Source organism: Pyrus communis, chromosome 14 (assembly GCF_041283825.1).
Source record: "Pyrus communis isolate YQ-2024b chromosome 14, ASM4128382v1, whole genome shotgun sequence".
Taxonomy (NCBI): domain Eukaryota; kingdom Viridiplantae; phylum Streptophyta; class Magnoliopsida; order Rosales; family Rosaceae; genus Pyrus; species Pyrus communis.
The window spans coordinates 6,286,776-6,300,419 of record NC_142578.1 but is presented as its reverse complement, the minus strand read 5'-3'; positions in this window follow the sequence as shown (position 1 = coordinate 6,300,419).

Here is a 13,644-nt window from a genome sequence, read left to right as displayed (position 1 = left end):
CACGTCGTAGACATGTGCTTGTCACGTGTAGAAGATGCGTTTTGAAGTCCCTTAATGTAGATGTCAACCCAAGGGCCGTCGAGGCTTGATCTTGAATTGGGCTGGAAATTTCTTCAAGGGCCATCGAGGCTTGATCTTGAGTTCGACTGGAAGATTTTCTGGTTTCCTCCAATCGTTGATTTTCCACAGGCTTAATCTTGAACTGGGCTGGAGGATTCTTTTGGTCTCCTCCGAAGGTCTGAACTTACTCCTTTTATTTGGAGTTGAATTTGATTCAAGGGTGGTGAACACTTGATTTTGAATCGGACTTGTGATTTCTTCAAGGGCCATCGAGGCTTGATCTTGAGTTCGACTGGAAGATTTTCTGGTTTCCTCCAATCGTTGATTTTCCACAGGCTTAATCTTGAACTGGGCTGGAGGATTCTTTTGGTCACCCCCGAAGGTCTGAACTTAACTCCTTTTATCTGGAGTTGAATTTGATTCAAGGGTGGTGAACACTTGATTTTGAATCGGACTTGTGATTTCTTCAAGGGCCATCGAGGCTTGATCTTGAGTGAAAATATGACCATGAGCGGTTTCAGGATTCAGACACATGGCAGGTAAGCACGAGGTGGAGGTGATGACCTGTTTCTTTGTTCAATCTTTCCAATTCATATTTGAAGAGGGTTAGAGGATGACTCAGCATATGCAGTTGTTGTGTTTGCTAATGATCCACAAGATTGATGTTTCATTGTCACTCATCTTAGCTGTTCTCCAAGCAGATGTGGTCCCTTCTCTGGAAGTGTATCAACCGTTGAAGATGACTACTCGAAAGCAACGCTAGGTAAGCAACCAGGGAATAGATTCCAGGTAGTCGGTTCTAGATCGGAAGTTTGATTTCGAGTTTCAACTGATTGCTTTCTTTCTCCTTGTCTTGGAGGCAAGAACAAGGGCAAAGGAAAAGACAGGGAAAAAACATGATATGAGATACCTTTGCTTTCGCCCTTGATGATATGAGATACTTTTGCTTTTAAAGAAGCAGCGAATGAATCAGCACATATATTTGTTGTGTTTGTCTCCACATGCTTCGATCTACCGTTTCCTCCTGCCTCATCTGTACTCCAGGCATCTGGTATCTTCTTTGGGGGTACATCAATAATTAAAGATGAGTACTTGAAAGCAGGGCTGGATAAGCAATCAGGGAAGGGATTCCAGGCAGTCGGCTCCAAACGGGAAGCTTGATTCCAAGTGTCGACTGATCTCTCTCTCTCTCTTTGTCTTTCAGGGAAGAACAAGAACAAAGGAAAGGATGAGGGAAAGGCATGCTATGAGATACTCTTGCTTTCAACCCTAATGATATGGGATACGTTTGCTCTCGAAGACTTGGTTGAATAGGTGTTTTCAAGGGAAGAAGAAAACTGAGCATGTTGAGAGGTTTGGTTGCAGCTACATTCTCGGCCGAGAAGAAGAGTCATGCGTTTCTGGATGTATGCCTTGCCATGAATGTTGACATATATAAAAATTTTAATGGCAAGTAGTAGTGCGGATGCGGCTTTGTCACCCACGCTTGTCGGCAAAAGTGTGGTAGTTGGGATAATGACCTCCACGCGTTTTCAACTTTGTCAGAGATCTTTGACAAAGTTGCACGTGTTATCTGAAAAGCCGAGATTGTGTCTGAAGAGCGTTGCCGAACTTTACGCAGGAAAATCCGGCTTTTAAGATTTGAAGAGTGGTGTCTCTTTAATTTTTTTGAATCGGTGGTTGTGTCGCCTCTCCTTTTATAGAGGTATCGATCACCTCCAACATGCACACTTTGAAGATTGCCCATTCGTGAAAATCGTCTCCGGTGTATTTTGTTTTAACAGCCCTTTGAGATTTTACTCCATCCAACCCTTCTCTTTTAACACCTTTGAAAATGGCTAACCCATCTAACATTTGCTTAGATTTGAGTCTCAGCAGTGATACGGGTGCGCCGCGTCAGGGTAATGTATGGTGCCCGTCTTTCTTATCTTCTAGTGGCCCTCTTACAGGTGAAGACTCCGTGATGAAGGATGCAACAACAGCTACAATAGTAGCTAGGAACCTCCTCACTCCTAGAGATAGTAGGCTGCTTTCAGGACGGTCCGATGAGTTGGCCGTTCAAGAGTCCCTAGCTCTCAGTGTTTAGTGTGTGGGCTCCGTGTCTAACATGGGCCAACGCCTACTTGCTCGATCCCGTCAAGTTGAATCATTGATGGCGGAGGTGGAAAATCTTAAACAAGAGATCCAACAGCTTAAGCGCGAGAATAGAGGTTTGCATGTGCTTGCAAATAATTATTCGACGAGTATGAAGAGGAAGCTTGATCAGCTGCAAGAATCTGAAGGTCGAATTCAAAGTGACCGTCAAAGGCTTGCGGCTTTCTTCCAGAGGCACCTTTTTCCTGCGTCATCTAGCGTTCCACCAAGTATTGAGGCCTCGAATGATCTATCTTCGATGCCTCCCGCTCCTGGAGTTTTGCCAAGTAGTGGGGCTTCACGTGAACAACCTTTGTGAAAGCTCCATCTTTTTTTTTTTTTTTTTGTACGCACTTGTAATTTCTCGGAGATCAATGGACATGCTTTATTTTATTCAGTGTATTGTGCTAAATATAGATAAAACATATATATCACCAAGATGTGTTATTTCCTTTCTTTTTTTTTTCTTTTTTTTTTTGGTGATTTTGATAATGATTTTGCCGTACACAGTTTATGCTCTTGCAGGCCAGAGGCGTTTGGTTGTCACCTTTTAGGCTCGTACGAACGAGGAGCTTTCGGTGCCGTTTGTAGTTTCAGCTCGTGCAGGCAAGGAGCTTTTGGTGCCGTTTGCAGTTTCAGCTCGTGCAGGCAAGGAACGTTTGTTGTCACCTTTTAGGCTCGTGCGAACGAGGAGCTTTTGGTGTCGTTTGCAGTTTCAACTCGTGCAGGCAAGGAGCTTTTGGTGCCGTTTGCAGTTTCAACTCGTGCAGGCAAGAAGCTTTTGGTGCCGTTTGCAGTTTCAGCTCGTGCATGCAAGGAGCGTTTGGTGCCGTTTGCAGTTTCAACTCGTGCAGGCAAGGAACGTTTGTTGTCACCTTTTAGGCTCGTGCGAACGAGGAGCTTTTGGTGTCGTTTTCAGTTTCAACTCGTGCAGACAAAGAGCTTTTGGTGCCGTTTGCAGTTTCAGCTCATGCAGGCAAAGAGCGTTTGGTGCCGTTTGCAGTTTCAGCTCGTGCAGGCAAGGAACGTTTGTTGTCACCTTTTAGGCTCGTGCGAACGAGGATCTTTTGGTGTCGTTTGCAGTTTCAACTCATGCAGACAAGGAGCTTTTGGTGCCGTTTGCAGTTTCAGCTCATGCAGGCAAGGAGCGTTTGGTGCCGTTTGCAGTTTCAGCTTGTGCAGGCAAGGAACGTTTGTTGTCACCTTTTAGGCTCGTGCGAACGAGGAGCTTTTGGTGTCGTTTGCAGTTTCAACTCGTGCAGGCAAGGAGTTTTTGGTGCCGTTTGCAGTTTCAGCTCGTGCAGGCAAGGAGCTTTTGGTGTCATTTGCAGTTTCAGCTCGTGCAGGCAAGAAACGTTTGGTGCCGTTTACAGTTTCAGCTCGTGCATGCAAGAAGCGTTTGGTGTCGTTTGCAGTTTCAGCTCGTGCAGACAACGAGCTTTTGGTGTCGTTTGCAGTTTCAGCTCATGCAGGCAAGGAGCGTTTGTTGTTGTTGTGGATTTGTCAAGCGATCTGGGAGAGGCGTTCCTCGCAATCTTCATAGGAAGGAGCCTTGACCGAGTAATTGAAGAAGTCTTTTGGGAAGAGGTCGCACATTGTGATGGGGATGGACGATCTTTGTGTCGAAATTTCATTATCTCCAACACTTTCACATTGTTCTGGAGGTTGACAAGAGCTGTTTTGCCCTCTTTTCGACTGATAAACTTGTGGACAAGATGGTTGCTGCTTGTCCAATTTCTTCGAAGCGATCTTCGAAATGCATTCCTCACAATCTTCATAGCAAAGAGCCTTGATCGAGAAATTGAATAAGTCTTCGAGGAAGAAAAGATCCCGCATGAACGATCTTTGTGTTGAAATTTTCTTATCTTCAACATTTTCACATTGCTTTGGAGGTTGGCGAAAGCTGTTTTCCCTCATTTCTGATTGGTGCACTTGTGGAGAAGACATAAGTTTCTCGTGCAGTTTCTTCGGAGTGACATGAGTCCATCCTTCAATTTCACTTGACTTGGAGCATGCCCCCAACAGTCGAGTTGAAGACTTTGAGTCGAAAGAGCCAGAAGTTACATCTTTCTTAGGGATTTTATCTTCAGTGCCGTTCTCTTGGGTTTGTTGGCATGAAGATTTGCCAGTGTGGACGATGATGCGCCTCCTTACCTTCAGTGGTCCTTTTGTGTCGACCTCTAGGATTGCTTGGCGCTTCATCCTTGAAGGAATCAAGCTTCGAACATCGCTTTTTTTGCTAACCCATCGAACTTTTCTTCCTTTGGTGTTGTCTTCCTCTTTCCAAAAGGCTTCTCATTATCTTCAAATCTTTCCGAAGTTGATCGTCGCAGAGGAGAGATAGCTGTGTTGCTTTGTTTCTTAGGCTTTAACAACCTTTCAAAAACAGAGCTTTGGGATGTTGGCGCGTTAAGCCTCTTGAAGACAGAGGTTCGGTCTTGACTACCAATGCGATTAAGCACTGAAATTCTGGAGCTTGAATGGCTCATCCTATCGAAGACCGACGTCCGAGGGGCGGGTTTAGGCTCTTTTTGGTCTTGTTCAATGCTCACGCTGATGTGTTGAGCGCTAGCTTTCTTCACTTTGCTTGAAATCTTCACGGGTGCATTTGGTGTGAAGCCAAGTCCGGCTTTGTTGTTGTCAACTCCGTAACCATGCTCCTTTAACTTCTTTTGAGTTTTGGTGAGGTCACGTTCTTTGTCATTGACAGTGTTTGAAACCTTCTTTCCAGCCGCCTCAGAAGAAGCGAAGTCGTACCCGGCCTTTGACATGAGTTTGTAGGCGTTTGGGTCGAAACCTTCCTCGGTCCTCTTGGTTGGAAGAAAGCTTGATTCCACCTTCTTTGGTAGAGCTTTTATGAAGCCTTGTGGTAGTCTTGCGGCCTTAGCACCCCCTAGCTGTGTCAGAGGCAAAACTGCATTCGTCTTGAGTAACTTTACATTATCATTGTGCCACTATGTGTCGGCTTTTCTTGTTCCAGTTTCGAATGGAGATTGACCATTCTTTCTTCTTGACATCGGGATATACCGGAATATGGGTGTGTTCGGTCCTTCTGACGGCATCCTACTCCCTTTGGTTGTTGCAGGTTTAGCAAACTTGTCACCGTCTTTGCTTGAAGATGGCACGGCCTGTTTTTTTTGCTTTTTAGGCATGGTTTGCCACTCTTGCTTTTTAGGTGCTGCTTTGCCTGTGGATTTGATCTCTTCTGGAAGAGCTTCGGGTACCATGTCTTCGTCCATGTAGAACTTGGCGTCTGCAAAGTGTGATTCGGCTTCGGTGAATGGCTTGGTGTCACCTTGGATCACCTTCACTCCTTCTTGGTAAAATTTTAGGCATTGGTGAAGAGTGGACGGCACTACCCTATTTGCGTGGATCCAAGGTCTTCCTAAGAGTAAGCTGTAGGAAGTTCTTGCATCAATCACGTGGAATATCGTGCTTGATTTGAGGATAGAGATGAGAGGTAGAGATGTCCCACTGGGCGTGCCAAATTTATGAACACGAAAAATTCCTGAAACAAGAAACAAGAATACGTGTACAAAATAATATTTTTGTGTTTAATGATTTTGGGATTACGATCTCTCTCAAATTTGGTCCTCTGATTCTATCTTTGTAGGGTGTAGGTTTGTGGATGAGTTGTTGATCCAAAGGGCCGTCGGGGCTTGATCTAAGGATGAATAGTTGATGAACGGATCTTCAAGGGGCGTTGGGCTTGATCTTGAAGAATGGGTGTATGGGTTTGTTGAGGTTGTTGATCCAAAGGGCCGTTGGGGTTTGATCTTAGGATGAACAGTTGATGAATGGATCTTCAAGGGGCGTTGGGCTTGATCTTGAAGAATGGGTGTATGGATTTCTTCAAGGGCTTTTGGGCTTGATCTTGAAGGTTGATGGATGAGCAGATCTTCAAGGGCTTTTGGGCTTAGTCTTGAAGAACGATTGGATGTGTGGATTTGTTGAGGTTGTTGATCCAAAGGGCTGTTGGGGCTTGATCTTAGGATGAACGGATGATGAATGATGAACACTTTCTTCAAGGGGCCGTCGGGGCTTGATCTTGAGTTGGTGGGAGTTCTTCAAGGGCCGTTGGGGCTTGATCTTGAAGGAGGATTTGACAAAGAACGAAGAGTGCTTTCTTGATCCTTCGGGATTTTCTTGAGAGCTTTAGAACTTTAAGTCTTCAAGGTTTTGGTCCCCCCTGTGTGGGGAGTATTCTCTTCTATTTTGGGAGTAGAGAAATGTATTTGTCAATTGGTTTTTCCTTCTTCCTCTTGATGGAGAAGCCTATTTATAGGTTTTGAGAGTGAATCACCACCATTCATTTTTTTGGTGAAGTGAGTGGAGGTTGTAGGTGAAGTAAGTGGAGGTTGTAGGTGAAGTAAGTGTGTGAGGTTGGTGAAGTAAATAAATGTTGTAATTTTAATACATTGGTTAACATTTATTTTACTGAAATTTCGTTGTCTACAATATCTTCTCATCAATGTGAATTTGTTGAAAAAAATAATTTGTAAACCAAAAACACTTGAGAAAAATACATTAAAAGAAAAATTGGGACTTGGGAGCATTTCAAATCAATGCTAGTATAAAATGAAGTTTGATTCCTTTTTCCTTTTTCATTTTTTTTTCTCTTAACACTTCTTTTTTCCAGGATAAGAAATAATATTATACACTTGAATTGTATTATTGAAGTAATGCTTACAAAAGACCTTGACTTTACCATTGGTAGGTTTAACATCGGTAACAATTAGGTGTTTTTCCGTAGATAAACTTACAAAGATGTTCATTGTTAGAAGTAATCGCTCCTAAACAAATCCTTTTTTATCGTGAAATGTTACCGCGGAGTACAAACTCACTTAGGACTTTCATGTTAGTAATAATCGAACCAACTCCATTTTGCACTATTCAATAAATCTTTTCAAGGCATTATTTGTTGAAGTTCACATTATCCAATATAACTTTTGTAAATCCTCATTTTTCGAATTTCACATTGTTCAATATAACTTTCTCAAGGTGATTTAGTTAACTATAATGACATAATTATCGCATCAAATCATAAATTTGTTTTTTTTATGATGTAATGGTATTTTGTTTCACATCATGAAAGGACTATTTTTTTTTTCAAAGCACCATTTTCAAGAATTTCACGTTTTCGAAGAAATTAAGATAACTTTTTCAATACACTTTGAAAAATTTATCTTGGAAAACCAACGTATTTGAAAAATTAATCTTAATTAATGTGAAATTAAAAAAAAAACTTTGGTTAATAAAAAAAATTGAAAAGTGTAAAATGGAATGCTTTTTAATTTTTTTTTATATAAAAAAAAATAGAAGACATCAAAGAAAGTGACCGCGATCACAACCAATTCTGATAAAATGAAAAAAAAACAAGGTATTTTTGGCCAGAAAGGCTGTGACCTATCCCAAACATGAAAACTATTAAAATGAAACCTTATGTTAGTAATAGCACAAGAAAGACAAGATTGCCCTCATTAAATGGGTAGGCTCCTCAGATATTCCCACACACAACTCGCACCCCTGAAGGTCACTAGTAGCTGAATATGACTGCCTACCGCTCATCTGCCTTTGGCAAGGAAAAGTCAAAACACTAAAGATAAGGATTAATTACCCAAATCCTATCTTTAATACATTCCTAATTGAAGATTGACTCCATTCAAGTACGTAATCCCAATTTAAATCAATTAGGGATAATTACTCTATTATCTCAATATATTTTTTCCTATTTAATATCTTGAGAATATTTCTCCGTAAACCTTGGCCAATAGGATGCCGCCTTGTATAGGGTAAAACTCTAACACTATGGCCGGCCTTCTCCTTCTATATATACATTATATTCTACCAAATTTTAGAAGCTTTTGGTACCCTAAAAAAAGCCCTAAACATTTTACTCTTTTCAAAGAAACTAACTTAGCCATCGAAGATCTATTGGCCTACCCCCCCCCCCCCCCAACCTTGTGCGCGCATGAGGCTTAGGTCCTTGATCAAAGGTGTTGATTGTTTTACAGGTGCATTTTCGTCAAAGCTATAGATGGCGGAAATTTCCATCGACAACACGTTTTATCTATTTGAATTTCTGATTCTCCATTAAATTTATGAGTTTTTAAACAATTCATACAAATGTTGTTTACATGGGTTTCACACTCATCATGTCATCAATTTAATGAAACATGAAATAATTCATTACCCAAAAGGATAAATTGATATAGTTTTAAAACCTCAACTTGTTATGTGAAAAAGCAAAAACCTCGTAACCCAATTTCAAAATCACCCCAAACCTAATGAGTGTAAAATGTAGTTAACCCTAAATCATATGTGGTGGTTGAAGAGCCTAATAGCACTCATATTCGTTATTAGCATAATGTATTGTAGTTTTCTTCTCTAAGTCCCAAGTTCAACTCATATAATAACAAGTACGATACATAATTATGACTAGTACATCACGTAGCGTAGTTTAGTAAGAATCTTTGCTTTACCAACATCGTTGTTAAAAAGAAATTGAAATTACAAGCATCTTGTATATAAAGAAATTAAGAATGAAGTTATTAGTGTTTAATGTTTAAATGATAGTTAGATCAAACTTGATCTTATTCTTCGTGTCAATCACTTATAAATTGTAACATATGTTGTTTTGCAACAATTCAAATATGCAAATTTGATTAAAATAAAAGAAAACTAATGAAAATGGTTTGAAAATTTTGAGTTTTCATGAAAATGACAAAAAAAAAGGGGTAAAGTGAATAGTACTAGTATTGATTTTTTAGTGTAAAACTATGGTTTTTCATTAAAGTAAACAATACTAGAAGCTTTTCGTTAAAGTTTCCTAAAATAAATTGATTTACATAGACCAGGGTTAATAAATAGGCTTATTATATTAACACCCCACAAATTGTTGAATAAACCCCACATACTTAATACACCCCACATTTGCTTTTTCACTTAAAAATTATATTAATACACCCCCACATACTTTTCCATAATACCCTCACACTCCACATTCTTAATATACACCTTACATTTTGTACATATACCCTACATTTTTTATACACACCACATTTATCAAATCTTATAACACTCATTTTTAACTTTTAGGGATTGAATCTAACCATTTGAACTTTTAATTTGCCGAAAGATTTCAAATCATCTGAAAGTGGCAAGGCCTAGAGTTGTGGGGCAACGTATGTAGGGCGTCCCTGTACTAAATTTTGACTAATTACAGCATCACTATTTGGTGATGTTCTTGACTGGAGCAAGTTGTCAATACAAATTCAACCCAAGACAAAGCCTAAAATCAAGACAATACTGAAAACAATGAACAAGATCATATACATTTAGGAAATCCCAACAACAACAGGCGCTACTGCTAGCTTATAGTAATAACTATTCCCAGACAAGCAATACAAGCAAACCAAACCCCTACTAAACACGAGAAATAACAATTGAACAAAGTATATCCATCCATCCGACATTCATGAATGACGACGGCGAAGCTTATTCCAAGACATACATGACATACGAACACAATGCCGAAACTCAAGGAAATAAGCACTAGACATGACATATGAAGGAGATTAATAATCATGCAACAGCCACACGCAATGCAATCTTCCTAATACCTCAGCTATTCCTCAGCAATTCAGGATGATGATATTGTCTCGTGGGAAAGGTTTCATTTTGTATCCACACTGGGCACTCAAAGTACATGTGTTGACCTTCCACTCCACAATATCTACATGACACGTTAAAAGCATGCAACCTATCATGCCGGCAAGAGTTATCATACTGACCACAAAACGAACAAACCAATCGAAAACCCTCACCAACACTAGTTACGTTTCTTAGGACAAACCTCCTGTATGGGCAAAGTCCACGAGGGTGGCGACCCTTACAGCAGATTGCCTAGTTATCATATTGACCACAAAACAAACAAACCAATGAAAAATATGAAGTCTTACCTCATGTGAAGCTTCTGAAACATAGATTTTGTGTTCCATTCGTCAAAAACAACTTTTCTCAATCAACATGTTTGTAGTTTCATTGGTTAGGATTTTTTTCAACAATGGAAGGTGTGAGGGTTTTGATAGTTGAAAAGATAAATAATACGCTAAAAGTGATTTTGGGTGTATTTAGAATTTTTTTTTTAAAACCTAATAAGGTCAAAATTGTCATTGCATAGTGGGGTAAATAAGTTATTTAATATTAAATTTTAATGTGAGATGCATTCAACATTTTGTGGGGTGCTAATATAAAAAGCCAATAAATATCTAAACTACCTATTAACAAAATATTTTTGTCAACTAAAAGAGATTGTAAAAGACATTTAGTCTTTTATCATAAAATAAAATCATGAGCAGTAATATAATTTTGCACAAACCAAATTTTGTTGTTTTTCTCTTCATTCACCCATATGTCAACATAGCATATCTTTGAAATATTAAAAATAAAAAGTTAAACTTCTTCCATGTTCTCTCTCTCTTTCACATTTCTCTCAAATTTCTTTATCTTCCACTAGTATATATTTTAATTTTTTTTATATTTACACACACAATGTGTGAACTTCATTTTGTATCTAATAAATTATGGTGAAAGACTTAATAATATGATTTCTTAATTTAGTTTACTCACTCATCATGATGAAATAAAATAGAAAATGTTGTAAAATCGACGGTGTGTGTGCAGTGGAATATAAAATAAATAAGACACAATATTTACGAGGTTCGGCAAGTGTGCCTATGTCATCGGGGCAACATTAGTAGTTTGTTTCATTATCTGAAATAATAGGAGTACAAAGATAACAATCATTATTTTCTCTACTCTCTCTAGCCTAGCTCACTAGTATTTTTTTCTGCATCTCTCTTCTTTCCTCTTCTTCCTTTCCTCCATAACTCTTCTTTCTTTCCTCTGTATGTTTTTCTCTCATCTTTTTCTTCTTATTTCTCTCTTCTTCCTTCCTCCCTATTTTATAGGCAAAAGATTACTGTAGCAACATTATTCACTTTACAAACTTTTTTCAAATAAATAGTGAAATTATTGTGCATGAATAGTCATCCATCTAATTCTTCTTTAGATGAATAGTAAAAAAAACTAATTATGTGGGCCATTTACATATTATATTACAACAAAAAATGTTTTGTAAGCCACACACTAAAGTGTAGATTTGCTTTGTACTTCACTGTTTGTTTCATCCTTTTTCTCAAATGTGTGGGATCCTATATGACTTCAGTTCTGCAAATGGATATCTTATCATGTGAAGTTGTTGAAAGAAATAATTTGTAAACCAAAAACACTAAAGAAAAATACATTAAAAGAAGAATTGGGGGCATTTCCAAATCCAATGCTACTTCATATAAAATGAAGTTTGATTCATTTTTCTTTTCTTTTACCTTAACACTTTTTTGCATAATAAGAAATAATATGACACATGAATTGAATTATTGAAGTGATGCTTACAAAAGTTTTTGACTTTTACTATTGGTAAGTCTAACATGACAACTATGATAATAATTAGGTATTTTCTATGGAAAAACGTATGAAAGATGTTTCTTGTTAGAAGTCATTGCTCCTAAACATGTCCTTTTTATCGTAAAAACGTTATCACGTAGTACAAACTCAATAAAGACTTTCATGTTAGTAATAATTGAACCAATTTCATTTCGCACTATTCAATAAATCTTTTTCAAGGCATTATTTATTGAAATTTACGTTATCCAATGACTTTTGCAAAGCAACATTTTTCGAACTTCACATTGTTTAATATAACTTTCTCAAGGTGACTTAGTTGATCATAATGGCATAATTATCGCATCAAGTCATGACTTTTTTTTTTTATGGTGGTATTTCATTTCACATCATAAGAAACTAATTTTTTCAAAGCATCATCATCACAAAATAAAATCATGGGTAATAATATAATTTTGCACAAATTAAATTTTGCTTTTCTTTTCTCCTATCACCCACATATCATCATAAAATATCTTTGATTTTAAATTTTAAAATTTAAAAATCTTCCACGTTCTCTTTCTCTCCCTCTTTCCTTCACATTTCTCTAAAACTTCTTTCTCTTTTATATATATTAATTCTTTTATATTTACTCACACAATGCGTGGGCTTCATCTAATATCCGATAAATTATAGTAAAAGACTTAATAATATGATTTCTTAATTTAGTTTACTCCCTCATCCCGCTAAATAAAATATGTTTTGTAAGTTGTTGTAAAACCACATACTAAAGCGTATATTTGCTTTGTACTTAACTATTTAGTTCACTTTTTGTCAAAAGAGTGGATCTTGCATGAGTTATACAATATATCTTCTCATCAATGTGAAGTTGTTGAAAGAAATAATTTGTAAACCAAAAACACTTGAGAAAAATACATTAAAAGAAAAATTGGGACTTGGGAGCATTTCAAATCAATGCTAGAATAAAATGAAGTTTGATTGCTTTTTTTTTTTTTTTTTTCCAGGATAATAAATAATATTGTACACGTGAATTGAATTATTGAAGTAATGCTTACGAAAGACCTTGACTTTTACCATTGGTAGGTTTAACATCGGTAACAATTAGGTGTTTTTCTGTAGAAAAATATAGAGAAGATGTTTATTGTTAGAAGTAACCGCTCCTAAACAAATTTTTTTTTATCGTGAAATGTTACTGCGGAGTACAAACTCACTTAGGACTTTCACGTTAGTAATAATCGAACCAAATTTATTTCGCACTATTCAATAAATCTTTACAAGGCATTATTTGTTGAAGTTCACATTATCCAATATAACTTTTGCAAATCCTCATTTTTCGGATTTAAATTGTTCAATATAACTTTCTCAAGGTGATTTAGTTAACTATAATGACATAATTATTGCATCAAATCATGAATTTGTTTTTTTTTTTTAATAATACAATGGTATTTCGTTTCACATCATAAAAAGTCTAATTTTTTTTTTAAAAGCACCATTTTCAAGAATTTCACGTTTTCGAAGAAATTAAGATAACTTTTTTAATACACTTTGAAAATTTTATCTTGGAAAACCAACGTATTTTAAAAATTAATCTTAATTAATGTGAAATTAAAAAAAAACTTTGGTTAATAAAAAAATTTGAAAAGTGTAAAATGGAATGCTTTTTAATTTTTTTTATATATATATATAAAAAATAAAAAATAAAAAAAAGACATCAAAGAAAGTGACCCCGATCACAACCAATTATGATACAATAAAAAAAGAAGGTATTTTTTAGGCTGTGACCTATCCCAAACATGAAAACTATTAAAATAAAACCTTGTGCTAGTAATAGCATTCACCAAGAAATTTGCTTCTCTGCAAATATGAATCCAAAAAATCAAAACGAAAGAGAAAGCCAACCACTTGATATCTTCAATGATATTCCTCAATCGCCAAAGTATAGCGCATGATCCTTTGATTGCATCAATCATGAGTTTCGAATAGCTC